Here is a 14,432-nt window from a genome sequence, read left to right on the forward strand (position 1 = left end):
TCATCACACTCTTGGAGAAGTCATGGGTGCACTTGGCAGGGTACAGCCCACACAGGCGATAACTGGCCCATCACCTGTTCTTCTAAATAAAGTTTTATTGATACACAGCCACTCTCATTTGTTGAGAATTGTCGGTAGCCGCTTTCACCCCTTAGTGGCTGAGTTGAGGAGTTGCAATAGAAGACCATTGGACCTCAAAGTTTAAGGTATTTACCAGGGGCCCCATGACAGAAAGAGTGCCAGCGCCTGTATGTGGATATAACTGTGTAGGTCAGTGAATCATTTGTTCCTTTTCTCTATATTTAAGCCAAGAAACTCTTCATTCAGACTTGGGAGCCTAATTTATTATAATATAAGAAAAGATAAGCTGCTGTGGTTGACACACTAAATGTGTCGTGTAACTATCATCAAATTTTTCCCAAGATGTTCTAGTTCAATTAATACGCATACACAGCACTCTGTCATGCCTTCAGTAGGCCATGGGAAACTGCCACTTGAATTATGAAAATAATTCAAGAAAATGATCGCTAACATTTACAGCAAGCAGGCATTAGTATGTTCAATTCCATTTTACAGAGGAAGAATTGGAGCGCCAGAGAGGTTTATTACCTTGTCTAGTGACACACAGCTGGTGCAGCGTGGAGGAGGATCAGTCCCTGGTTACCAGTAACTCTGCCCTCCGACTTGCCGAGCATTCTAAATCGTTTCCTGGCCACCTTCCCACCTGGCGGATCTTTATTGTACATTCATTTGTGTGTTTCTCACCGGTTATTTATTTTGACTCTACCAGGTGACGGACTGTACGATCAGTAAAAATGCATATTTGGAATCATGTTAGTCTTTTGGGTCATGTATGTCCCTCTTTACTCCTTAGTCAATCATGGCAGGAATAATAACAGTGTCCTTGAACATAATACCCATGGAGAAATGTAAATTATGATGATGCTGGTGTGACCTTCAGTGGATGCTTAACCCAAAGTGACAAAAATATATTTCACATTCTCAAAGCTTTTGTGAAATGTTTTCTTTGGTTCAATGTATATTTAACATACACGTCAACTAAATGTTCCAGTGACTGATTGTAGTATGTGAAAATGTATCAGACATTTGTGAGTTTACTTACAGTTTGACCCTTGAACAGCACAGGTCCACTTATACATGGTACTTTTTTGGTCTGGTAAATACTGCACAATGCTATAAATGTCTTTTTCTCTTCCTTATGATTTTCTTAATAACATTTTCTTTTCTCTAGCTTATTTTATTGTAAGAATACAGTGTGTATATATATATATATATATATATATATATATATATATATATATATATATATATATATATATATATATATATATATATATATATATATAACACAGAAAACATGTTTTAATTGAACGTTAATGTTATTGGTAACAAGTCAGATCAATAGTCGGCTATTAGTAGTTCCGTTTTGGGGAAGGCAAGAGTTACACGTGGATTTTCAACTGTGTCCTGGTCGGTAACCTAACCCGCCCATTATTAAAGGACCGATTGTACTCACAATATATAATCCACATTTGTTTGTGCTTGAGAAATTAAGAAAACAGTTGCAGACAAACAGTGACAGGTGGTCTAGAGCTGACCCCAAATGTAGGAATACCATGTTTAAAAGACACTTGCTGCTCTGAGTGATCCCTCTGAATGTTTCTACAATCAACCGAAAACATAACCAGCTCTTAAAATGAAATCTTTATGAAGTCCCACTGACAGACAGGTGTAAAGTTTCCAATGTCGTTGAAAATTCCAGTTAATGAAGACTTAATTCCAATGGTATTTATGGAGCTGCCCCTGGCTGCTGCTTTAAGTATGTTCCTAGCATCAGTAAGTTCATCAGAATTCATGATTTACTTTGTGTTCCGAGTTGCCGATCACCTTTTTCCTTACTGTAGACCCATAAATCAGAGCCTGACCCGGGCATAATCCGATGGCTTTGTCACATCGCGTGGTCCTGGTTCATGGATGGTCGGTGAGGGGAATTTCCAGAAATGTCTGTTTGTGCAGCTCTTCATTTGGAAAACTGCTGGAAAGACATTTAGATATGTTTTGGTACAGGTATTTTAGCGTTTTGGGATGAGGGGGCATCACCACTGATTTGGGTAGTTTTCTCAGTTATCAGTTAAGGCTGCTGTGTCCGCTGCAGTAGGCACCAGCTCATGTGGCTGTAGGTCATCACATGTGGCCTTCCAAACTGCTGTGTGTAAAACACGCTGTGATTCCAAGTCCTAGAATGGGGGGCAAGAAAGAATGTCAGATACCTCATTAATATTTTTCTATACTGATTACATGTTGAAACAATAGTATTTTGGCATTATTGGAGTGAAATAAAATACACTGTTAATGAATTGTACCAGTTTCTTTTTTTCTTTTTAATGTGGTGACTGTAAAATTAAAAATTAGTGTAGTGACTCACATGATACCTCTATGGGACACTGCTAGGCAGTTAGCTTATTTGGGGAGAGCATGGTGTCACACCAAGGTCAAGGTTCAGATCCCCTTACCAGGCAGCCACTAAAAACCCCCAAACAACAGAGAAAAGAACACTCCCCTCTGCTTCCCCTTCTCCTACTAATATGACCTGTCCTCATCCTGAACTTCCTACAGCTTCCCGGAATAATTAAAGGAATAGCTCTATTGGACTGTGATGGTTTAGAAGGAATAAGGTCCCACTGTCTTTTCTTGTATGATGCACTTTTCATGAGAAAACTTTGCAAGAAGAATAATTACTAACTTTTTCCTTTGTTTGTGGCGTGCAGACAACAATCATTTGGGATGCCCACACAGGAGAAGCCAAACAACAGTTTCCTTTCCTTTCAGGTTAGTTTTGTTTTGATTTTGTAATTTAAAAGGAATGATTCAGAGTTCTGTGAAATGTCCCTTAAAGTAATTGTGAATGCACAGAGTGAGCAGCCTGTGGAACCTCGCTGGTGGGAAGGAGACCCATTTTATGTTAAGTGTTGTCGTTCAGGTTTGCAAGGTACAGACGCCTCAACACCCACCTGCTCCCGAGTCTGGAAACACCAGCCAAAGAGCCAGGGCAGGCTTCTCTGTCCTGCTGCTCCGGGAGGGCTGCTGTGTTGGGGTCCCCGACACCACTCCGTGTTTGGCAGTCTGCTGGGTGGACACACAGGACTCAGCATACACACCTAATCTTCTTGTGGGAACGGATACAAAGCAACATCAGGAAAGGGAAGAGGCATGAGGGATGAAGTCCCAGGGAAAACAGACGTGAGCTCCCCGGGGAGTCGCACGGGATCTGCTTAATTCCCCCAGAAGTCAGCTGTCTTCCAGGGAAGCCCGTTAGAGACTTGGTGCTGAGGGTTTTCATTTGGGGCTGGTCACATGGAGGCACCCATTGCCGACCCCATGCCCGATTCTAGACTCCCAGAGTCAAGCAGGTGCTCAGCACAAACTGCACTGTTTGCACGGACAGCACAGGCAGGGGCCGTTCCCATCAGTGAAGGAATGGTGAGAGCTCGTATCATAAGAGGTTGGTCAGACCTTGATGGCTAAGCCTCAAAGCACTGAGCTCCTGGCCCTTGAAGACATTACCTGGTTACAATGGCCCGAAACGCTATGTAGGCAGCATCCTGTTCTCTGTGTGACGTGTGCTCTAGTGAGGCACTGTTCACAGCCCTCAGGCCATGAGCTTTCCCAGTCAGGGTTCTGTGAGCACAGGGCACAATTCCAGAGCTTCTCTTTCTCAGAAGCAGCCTGTGATGATCCTGAATAAAAGGGACTCGCTGAGATTCCTAAGGAGAAGGGGCACACCACGTGAGCAGCTCCCTCTCCCCCTTGCTGTTCCTTCCCGAGCCCCCCGCCTCCGGCCGTCACCTCTCACTTGATGCGTAAATGCCTCTAGGGAGTGTTCCAGTGGGAGTGCCTCAGGGGAGCAGAGACTATACAGACATGAGCAGTGCATGGCCATGAGGTCCCCGGAGTGCCAAGTGATCACTTGAGCAAGTGGGTGCCTGAGAGGAGGTGGGAGCAGCCGCCCTCAGCCGCAGACCCGCTCCTTGTAAGTGGACAGGCACGAGGCTTGGAGGCCACAGGTACAACAGCCATGGGGACTAACACATCTGTACCCCTTCTCTGGCTGGTAGCTGTGCTGACGGCCTGAGATGGCTTGTCTCACTCCATGCTCAGCGTCCCCTGAGGGCTTATCAGAACATCCTTGTGTGCAGCTGAGACCCCAGTACCTGACTGATGGACAGAACAAGGATGGAGTCTGGCCGCTCTGCCTTCACCACCTGGTCTTTACGTGTTCTTCCAACATCTTGGGGCACTGGCTCTGAGGACAGAACGAGGGCTGGGCTTTTAACAATGGCCCTGGGCATTTCGGTGCATTGGAAATTGTCTGGATTTGCTGCTGCTGTCTCAGCAAAGAACCCAGAAAGTAGAGAATGAGAACGTAACTAAAGTGCAGCATTAGTTAACCTTTGTATTGTTCCCATCGTCGTTACTTCTGAGGTCCCTTCAGGGGCAGGGCTCACACTAGATTAAGGAGTTGGGAAAGCTGGGACATGGAGAGGTCTAGCGGGGAGTGACCAGAGGGCAGTCACCTCAAAACCCTCAGCAGAGCCGAGGGTCTCTTGGACTCAGGGAGGGTGTTCCTCACGAGTCCTGAACCTTTCACCCAATTTCATCCCTAATATGGGATTCTTGTTGACTCTAATTATCCCCGAATCCATGGGATGCATTAATGTGTTGCAGGATTTTTTTTTTTTAATTGGGGTGTCTTGAGCAAAGGCTATGAAATCTTTTTCCTCTTCTTTTTCCTGCTCTCTCTGTGAAAGCAAGTCTAAAAGGCCCACCGTGGTGATACTGCTCAAGCAGGAAGGTGCGGGGGCAGGCAGCCAGCACACCTCACCTGCCCTTTCTCACCTGTGCCGTGGGAGCAAGAGATGCTGCATGTCGTGGGGCACAGAAAGGGCCACGGGGCCTCTCTCCAGAGGCATCTTGTCGTCCCTGCAAATGTGGGAGGAGAGGGTCTTTAAGGTCTTTAAACCTAAGAGTCAGTTCACGAGGGAATATGTTTTATCGTGTTACTAGATATGGCTTCTCCACCATGCTGTCAATTGTTCTAAGTCAGCTGAGCTCTGTGCACAGCTGATAAATGTCAGCGTCCTCCCTGTCTTTCCTGCTCCACAGCCCCTGCTCTTGATGTGGACTGGCAGCACAACACTACCTTTGCCTCCTGTAACACAGACATGTGTATTCATGTATGCAGACTTGGCTGTGACCGCCCAGTCAAAACCTTCCAAGGACACACAGTAAGTGGGACTTCTGAGTTTCAGACTTGAGTTCATGAGAATGTGATGCGGGAGCCTTTTTATATATATATTTTTTTTACCTAGAATCAAAGGATGCCATGACAGCAGACCAGTTCCTCTGCAGACCTTTGCTCTTGAACTGTTGCAGCTACCCTAGGCAGCTGGATTAAATCAGTGACGGGAAGGCAGTGAGAAAAAGTGACCCTGAGGTGATCTAGATGTTGGACTTTGTGGCAAAGGCTATGAAAAAAATGTACGAGGATATAAAGGAAAAGATGCTTGTAATAAGTGAATAGATGGGGAGTGTCAGCAGAGAATGGAAATACTATGTTTGGGGATCCCCTGTTAAAGCAGAGGGGTCTGATCAAAGCCCCTGGGGAGTTGCCATCATGCCCCCAATTTAAGGGAATTCAATTCCATTGTCCTCAGTGCCTTTGCCTTTCATTACTACCCACCAGTCTCAGCTCCCAGCCCAATGCGTTCCTGCTTCCAAAAGAAGGTTCTTTGGAGCACAGGTATCCATTGCCCCATGAATATCTGGCTGTGGTTACAAAGGGACACTTGCGTTTTCTGGTCTAAACTTGTTTCACCACTAATCCTGGATGATCTGCGATCTTTTAATAGTGCTGCCCGCAGTCTGTGTGTGCCGTAGGGTACAAGGTCACATAGCTATGTGATTTCCAGCTGCCGTGCCCGGGATTTTACCACCGTGCCACCACTTGGCTCTTTAAATGGCTCTCCTTGTGGCTAATCGTTGGAACAAGCCTCAAGCGAAATGTGGCTGAGCCTACTTCTTCCTGAGACTTTTGAGCCACTTCTCGATGCTTCCTAGTAATTGTGACTTGGGCTGAGAGTGGCGGGTGGGTGGAGGTGGCGCTCCATTCCCAGGAGGGTTCAGCTTGAGACAGTTCATGGTGACTGGCTCCAAATTCCTGGGCCCCAAGAAACCTACCCATCGATTCTCCTGTCAGCATCCGCAGCCAGAACCAGCTACCCTTGTGCACATTGACACACGCCCACACTCCCACACATGCATGCACTCACTCACACCTCCAGACTCGAGCACATGCACGCACACACATACATGCATACACACTCGCACACACGCAGGCACACTCAAGCGTACTCGCACGCAAACTCACATGCCTGGACACTCATGTATGTGTATGAAAACCCACACACACTCACATGCATGCCCACTCACACGCCTGGATACTCATGTACGTGTATGAACACCCCCACACGGCCACATTCTCACACACACGTGCAGACGTATGCGGACTCACACGTATGGACACTTGTGCACATGCACACAAAGTCATGCACACTCATGTTCACTTGCGCACACATGTGTGCACGCATACGTCTGCACGCTCACACACAGGTCCACACTTTATCCCCTCTCCAGTCTGACCCCTTCATCCTCCCCTGGCTCACAGGTGCCCACTCCTTGGACTCACATGCATGCCCACTCACACTCCTGGACACTCACATCTACATATGCACACCAGCGTACATGGCCACTTGCTTAGACACATGTCCATGTATTCATACACATCCATGCACTTACACACGTCTGCACACTTACACACCCCTGGGCAATCACAGGCACCTCTGTGCACATGCCACTCTTCAATCTGACCCTTTCATCCTCCCCTTGCTCACACAGGAGCCCACTCCCTGGACTCCAGGCTTTCTTCCTCCCTTTTCCCAGGCCATCCGTGCCATGTGGAACACTGATGTGGCCCTGCCACTTCTTTGCTTCACACCCTTCACAACTCAGTTTCCTTAAAAAGTAGTGTGACCATATAATTTATCCTCCAAACCAGAGTTCTTAGGTGTGTGAAATTATTTAGAAAATGAATTATGAGTGTGAAGTTAGTTAATTGTTGGGCTGGACAGCAGGCATAATATTGTGGGATTGTCCTGAGCAGATGGGGCCCTACAGTCACCCTAAGGAAAAGACCCTTGTGGGTGCACCTTCTACTTGGTCTCCATGTGCGGCACAGTGTTCCTCTGCCACAGGCTGTTCCTTTGTAGAACCGTGTTCCCTGTGTGTCCCCCTCTCCCTTGCCTGCCGTGTACATTTGCCTTTGTCCCCCGGGGCTTAGCTTCGGGATCTCGGGGCCCTGGTGGCCCTCAGGAACAGTCCTGTTCCTTTGTGCACCCAGCATGCTGAGCTGCCTGGTAGAACTCCCCTGCCCTTTGTATTTCCAGGCTGTTTGCACTAGAGGGCAAGCCCCTTGGGTGGGTTTTGTTTCTCCTGTGTGTTCTTACAGAGCCACCCTCTGGGCTCTGGCGTGTGCTCGTGCACTTGGGGCACACGGGCCTCCTGTTCCCCGTGGAACCGCACCGTGGCTGAGGGGTTTCATTTGTCTGCATTGACCCCCGGCCACTGCCACTCGCCAGAAAAAGGTAGCAGATTTAGATAGAAGCAGTAGCTGTAGCATTAAAAATGCACAGGGAAGTGATTTCCATGTCCAGTTTTAAAACAGCTGTGGTTTTGGTGTTTTTATTTGCTACCTATACTGTATGTGAATTCTTCATTTGCTTCCTTCCTAGTATGGAATTTTTTCCCTTCAAGAAATATTGATGAGGGTGGCTGCTCATTTGTGGTATATGGCTGTCCTTTTATATAAATGAACAAGGCAAAGTGATGAAAAAGGAAAACGCATGGCCTCCCAGGCTCTTTGCTTTGCTTTTGGGGAAAGTCCCAGGTGGCCGGTCAGCAGGATGACAGAATCTTGCTTCCCCTGGAGGATGGCCAGCAGGATGACAGAACGCTACTGCCCCCAGCAGCAGTCTCTGGTGGACGGTAGGCAGGATGAGAGAGTGCTACTGCCCACTTGTGTACAGCTGCTGGGGTGACAGGGTGCTACTACCCTCTTGTGGACAGCCACTGGGATGACAGAGCACTATTGCCCCCTGGTGGATGGCAGGATGACAGAGCACTACTGGCCCCTGGTGAACCGTAGTCAGGATGAGAGAGTGCTACTGCCACCTTGAGGACAGTCACTGGGATGACATCGCACTACTGCCCCCTGATGGATGGTAGGCAGGATGAGAGAGTGCTACTGCTCCCTTGAGGATAGGCAGGGGGGTTACAGAGCAACATAGCCCCTGGTGGATGGTCGGCCGGGTGACAGAGCCCTGTTGCCCCCTGGTGGATGGCTGGGTGAGAGCGTGCTACTGCCCCCTGCTGGATGGCAGGGTGACAGAGTGCTACTGCCCCCTGGTGGACGGCCACCATGATGACAGAGCGCTTCTGATCCCTGGTGAACGGTAGGCAGGATGAGAGAATGCTACTGCCCCCTTGAGGACAGCCACTGGGATCATAGAGTACTATTGTCCCCTGGTGGACAGTGGCTGGGATGACAAAGCACTATTGCCCTGTGGTGGATGGTCGGCCAGATGACAGAGCACTTCTGCCCCCTGCTGGATGGTTAGCAGGATGAGAAACTACTGCTACCCACTTGTGGACAGCTGCTGGGATTACAGAGCACTATTGCCCCCGGTTGACCATAGGGAAGTTGAGAGAGTGCTACTGCCCCCTGGTGGAGGGTAGCAAGGAAGAGAGGGTGCTACTGCCCCCTTGTGGACAGCCCCTGGGATGACAGAGCACTACTGCCCCCTGGTGGACAGTAGGCAGGATGAGAGAGTGCTACTGCTCCCATGAGGACAGCCAGAGTGGTTACAGAGCACTATTGCCCCTGGTGGACAGTAGGCAGGGTGACAGAGTGCTACTGCCCCCTGGTGGACGGCCACCATGATGACAGTGTGCTACTGCCCCCTGGTGGACATCCACTGGGTCTGTTCTCAGGCCTTGATTACCTTTCCAAACCCGTTCTATCTTTCAGAATGAGGTCAATGCTATTAAATGGGATCCTTCTTGAATGTTGCTAGCATCCTACTCTGATGACATGACATTAAAGGTAAAGTTGGCATCTGTAGGGATGAGCTCTTTTACCCTAAACAGCCCACAGTACTGAACGCAAGTCTCACATGTGGGGGTTATCTGTACTGAGTCCTCTTCCTTCCTCTATAATTTGTCCCATTACTGACTGTCAGATTAGCTCTCGCCCAGTGAACTCTGATGTACCAGTCAAGGGTCCTGCTAGGAGTCCCAGCCCTTCTTGGGCAATGACCTGCTGTTTTTTCCAGTGGGACACTCCAATGGCTTGTGTACGGTTCACAGCCAGCAGTCTCTTGGCTCACTGGAGGGACATAGCTTGCTCATATTGTTACCACTGTGTTCTCTAGATCTGGAGCATGAAGCAGGACACGTGTGTGCACGACCTGCAAGCTCACAGCAAAGAGATATAAACCATCAAGTGGAGTCCCACCAGGCAGGCCACCAGCAACCCCAACTCCAACATCATGCTGGCGAGGTAAGGACAGGACGCCTGCACAGCCCAGCCTCGGCTCCTGAACTCAGCCTGGCCCGCTGTCACTGAGGCAGCAGCACAGCAGCAGAACTTCCTCATACGCAGAGAGAACAGGACGTTTTGCTGGAGCATTGAACGTCGTAGCTCCGTTTTGAAGGGGCCGAGATAGAACTTTTAAGTGAGACTGGGAGAAGGCACTTTTAAGTAAGACTGGGAGAAGGCACGTGTTGAGATGGCTTGAGGCACTTGGCTTTGCTGAAGCTTTTCCTGACAGCAGAGAAAGGAAAGGGAAAGAGTTCACCTTGGACCTTGGGCTTGGTTTATTCGTTCAACTCAGGGCTTACATGGGCAGGAATTTCAAGCAGGGATAAAGGTTCCCCCAGCCACAGCCAGACTTGACCTGACATTGTATATAGTGAGTCCCCTAAGACACCAGCTTCGGAGGTAGTGGAGTGGCCAGCCAGTCACCGCCAGAAATGGGAAGAGGGGTTATAAGTGACAAAGGTGGCCTCCCACAAACCACGTGGCTTTAGGCTTCATTCAAGAGCATTATTTTGCCAGAAGCTCGCCAGACCCAGTTAAGAGTAGAATGTTCCACTCCCGTTATTTCAGGAAGAACTCTTAGAAGAAGAAGCTAAAGAGATTCTGAGACCGAATGCTGTGTTTGTAGTGACCTGACTTGATGTTAACGCTCTGAAGATTGAGGCCTTGGTTAGGAATATAGTTGTCCTCAAGCAGAAGGTACTTATTCAGAGACAGTCAGGACAGTAGCTGAGTGTATATATCCTACCATCACTGCACAGTCGTAGACGGTGACGATGATGGTGATACCTTACTCTGTACTGGGGGAGATGAGTAGACTTAAAGCTTTTGGTGGTGTGACAACTAAACTGGCTGATAAAATGGCCAGTAAATTAAAGTCAGATGGGAGCTGTCTCATGGTCACAGTTTCATCTTTACAGCCAGACTCCCCTCTGTCACAGCCTCATCCTCACAGACCAGCCCAGACTCCTGGCTATATGTCCCACTTCCTGCTCTCCCTGAAGAGAGAACGTCCCTCCTGCAGTTGTCCCTCCATCCCACTATCATCATCGTGTTCCCTCCACGGGATCATTCCCCTTAGCATCTCAACGTGCTCTAACGTCGGTCATCGTGAAAACAATAACAAAACAAGCCTCCTGTGACTTTACGGCCCCTGCAGCAACGAGGCTTCCACAGAAATGGCCCCAAGCCAATTATCTCATTTCTTCCTTTGCTTGCTCAATCATCGTCTCCTTGTTCCCTAGGTCGACTTTATACACGACGTCTCTGATGTGCATTTCTCCATGCCCAGTGAGTGTCGAGTTGCTGTGAGAAGGTGTCCGCTCACCCTCTTCCTCTCGCAGCTCACCCCAGTCAAAAGCATCATGCTCTGGGCGTACGCTGGTGATGCTCAGTGTCCTGTCTTGGAGGGGTCCCTTTCACTGCATAATCAGATAAGTCGGGATTCTGATTTGCAAGCTGCAGAAACTGACTGGCTAACGGAATCCAAAAAGTATTGAGAGGGATTGCGGCAGCCTGAGAATCTCTGGGAACCAATATTGCACCTACACAGAACTGCCAACATCAGGCTGCAAATCTTGGCCAAGAGGATGACAAAGAAAGCAGTGGATACTGCCCACACCCTGAAACTGGACCCTGGACCCTCCCCTCAAAGCACACTCAATGCACCTCCCAGCACAGACCTGCCTGCTGCCACTATTGCTGCCACTGCTCCTTCAGAACCGCTTCTCTGCCACCCATTCCGTTGGGCACTCACTTCTAACTCAGAGACTCTGGAGACATATCTGACTGGCACTGTCAAGTCATGCACCCTGCTCTAGCTGCAAGAGAGGATGTAAAAGCAAGTAGCTAGCCTCTCTGCTTCTAGAATGAGAGGTGGAGCTGTGCCTCATCAGGTTGGAGAGAATGCTCAAGGAGAGATTAAGAAGGTACAGCAACAACTATCAGAGACCCCTGGGCAACCCAGATACCAAGGTCACAGGGTGCTCTAAGTGCATCTGCAGCTTTGTGACTCCAAAAGTCCAAATCCAGATGCTTTCTGGAACAGCTCTTCTAGAATGAAAGGGATACTTAATCTTGATGTGAAAGGAAATGTCACATGGCTGAGCTGTCCACAGGGTCCTGAGAAAATCGTGTCTGTCTTTTCTATTTTATACCTGGGTGTCTTGTGACCTCAATGCATGCTGCAACAATTTTTGCAAAAAGGAAAAAATACACAAACACACACGTATATTCATGCTCTGCATAACAACATTTCAGCCAACAATGAGCAGCATACACGGCAGCGGTCCCATCATATTATAATGACTATACCATATAGCCTAAGTGTGTACTAGGCTATACCATCTACGTTCGTGTAGGTACTCTCTATGATGTTCACGCAGTGATGACACCACCTAATGACACATTTCATGGAACAGATCCTCAACATTAAGTGACACATAACTGTGTGGAGATATGGATAAGGATCTGAGCAAAGTCAGGTTCCAAGGATTCCTTTGACTATGTCATCGGTTAGCCCAGCACGGGAACACAGGCTAAATTAGTGAAAAAACCATGCCCCTTATCCACCCACTAGCGGGCATATTGAGGACATGCTGTGCAGCTGCTCTGTGACACCCCCATTTCCTGTTCATCCAGCTGGATCACTACCTTGCCTCTGGCCCTATCCATACCCTTCTCAACAGCATTTGCTAGAATGAACAAGAAAAACTTAGAAACTATACAAATACTTTGAAATTAAACAATACCCTCCTAAACAACCAATGGGTTAATGAAGAAATTAAAAGGGAAATTAAAAAGTTTTATGACACACATTAGAATGGAAACATATCATACAAAATCCTATGGGACACAGCAAAAGCAGTTTGGAGAGGAAAGTTTACAGCACTAAATTCCTTTATAGAAAAAGAAAGTTTTCTAATAAACAACCTAAAGGCACTAGAGAAAAAACAACAAATTAAACCCGAAATTGGCAGAAGGAAAGAAGTTAGTAAGCTCAGAGTAGGAATAAATGAAATAGAAATTTAAACAATTGAAAAGGTCAATTAAACGAAGAGTTGTTTTTTCCAAATATAAACAAACTTGGCCCAACTTTAGCCAGATTAACCAAGAAAAAAAGAGAAGATTCAAATAAATAAAATGAGAAATAAAAAATGACACATTATAGGTGATGCCACAAAAATTCAAAAGATCATAAGGGTCTATTATGAATAACTATACACCAACAAATATGATAACAGAGGAAATGAATAAATTCCTGAAGAAATACAATTATGAAGAAATAGAAAATCTGAACAGACCAAAAACAAGTGAGGAAATGGAATCAGTTATATAAAATCGTCCATTAAAAGGAATTCCAGGACCTGATGGTTTCACTGCTGAATTCTACCAAGCTTTTGAAGAAGAGTTGATACCACTTATCTTCAGATTATTCTAGACATTGAGGAGGAATACTTCCGAACGCATTTTATGAGGCCAGCATTACTCTGATCGAAAACCAGACAAGGACACACACACAAAAGAAAATTGTGGATCCTCACTGATCCACCTGGTTGGCTGCCTTTGGTTTTGACCATCTTCTCTGGAGGACTTTCACAGCCAGGCATATCTGTGTTCTATACAGATGTGTAAGAATTTGGTATATAAGTTAAAAAAAAAAAGGAAGGAAAAACCATAGATAATGAAGTAAGCACTAAAAGAAAGGAGAGAGAGATCAAAGATAATGATCATGTGACACATATAAGTGACGTCAATGATTTTAGAACAGGGATCTAGCTAGACTACTCAATATATTCTACAATCTGCATATAATCTCTATTTGTTTACTGATGTTTGTTTTAAAAGTGAATTTATCCAAAAAATGGTGCTGGAACAAAGGGAAACCCATATGCAATAGAATAACGATGTACCCATTCCTCACTTGTACACAAAAATTAACTCAAAATGGACCTAAATAGACTTTGTAATGCATTGAATTATGTCCCCCCAAAATTCACTGAAGCTTGAAATGTGTCCCCCAAGTTTCATGTATTAGAAACTTGGCGCCCACTGTGACCGTTATGCAGTAGGAAATCCTATTATGGTAATTGGAAGGTGGGGACTTGAAGAGGTGATTAGATTGTAGGACCGTGGAGTAGTGAATGCATTAGTAATGGTGGTCAGAGGCGTGGTTCTGAGGGCTTTAAAAGGAGAGAGAATGAGGAAGTTGGTCTCTGTCTCTTGTTTTCTCTGCTCTGCTATTCCACAAGGTGATACCCCAAGTCACTGAAGTCACCACCATGATCCTCACCAGATGTGTTCCCTGGACTTTGGATGTCCCAGGCTCAGAAACTGTAAGCAATAAATTTCGTGTTCTTTATAAAGTGCCCAGTTCTGTGGATTTTGTTATAAGCAGCAGAAATAGACTAATGCAGACCGAAAGGAAGTGTTTGAACCATAAGAAAACATAGGTATAACTCTTTGTGACCTTGGGTTAGGCAATGGTTTCTTAAATACGACCGCAAGAGCATAATAAACTTAAGAAAAACAATTTTAAATTGGACTTCATGAAAATGAAAAGCTCTTGTGCTTCAAACGATACCATGAAGTAAGTGGAAAAACAACACACAAAATGGGAGAAAAACTTTGCAAATCACACATCTAATAAGGTACTTGTATCTAGAATATATAATGGACCCTTACAACTCCATAATAAAAA

The 14,432-nt window shown here is 46.6% G+C and overlaps 1 pseudogene; it reads left to right on the forward strand.

Moving 5' to 3' along the window:
• The window catches only part of LOC134369079 (F-box-like/WD repeat-containing protein TBL1X), a 29,314-nt pseudogene that overhangs the window by 8,518 nt on the left and 6,364 nt on the right, over positions 1-14,432 (forward strand).

Source organism: Cynocephalus volans, unplaced genomic scaffold (genome assembly GCF_027409185.1).
Source record: "Cynocephalus volans isolate mCynVol1 unplaced genomic scaffold, mCynVol1.pri scaffold_35, whole genome shotgun sequence".
Taxonomy (NCBI): Eukaryota; Metazoa; Chordata; class Mammalia; order Dermoptera; family Cynocephalidae; genus Cynocephalus; species Cynocephalus volans.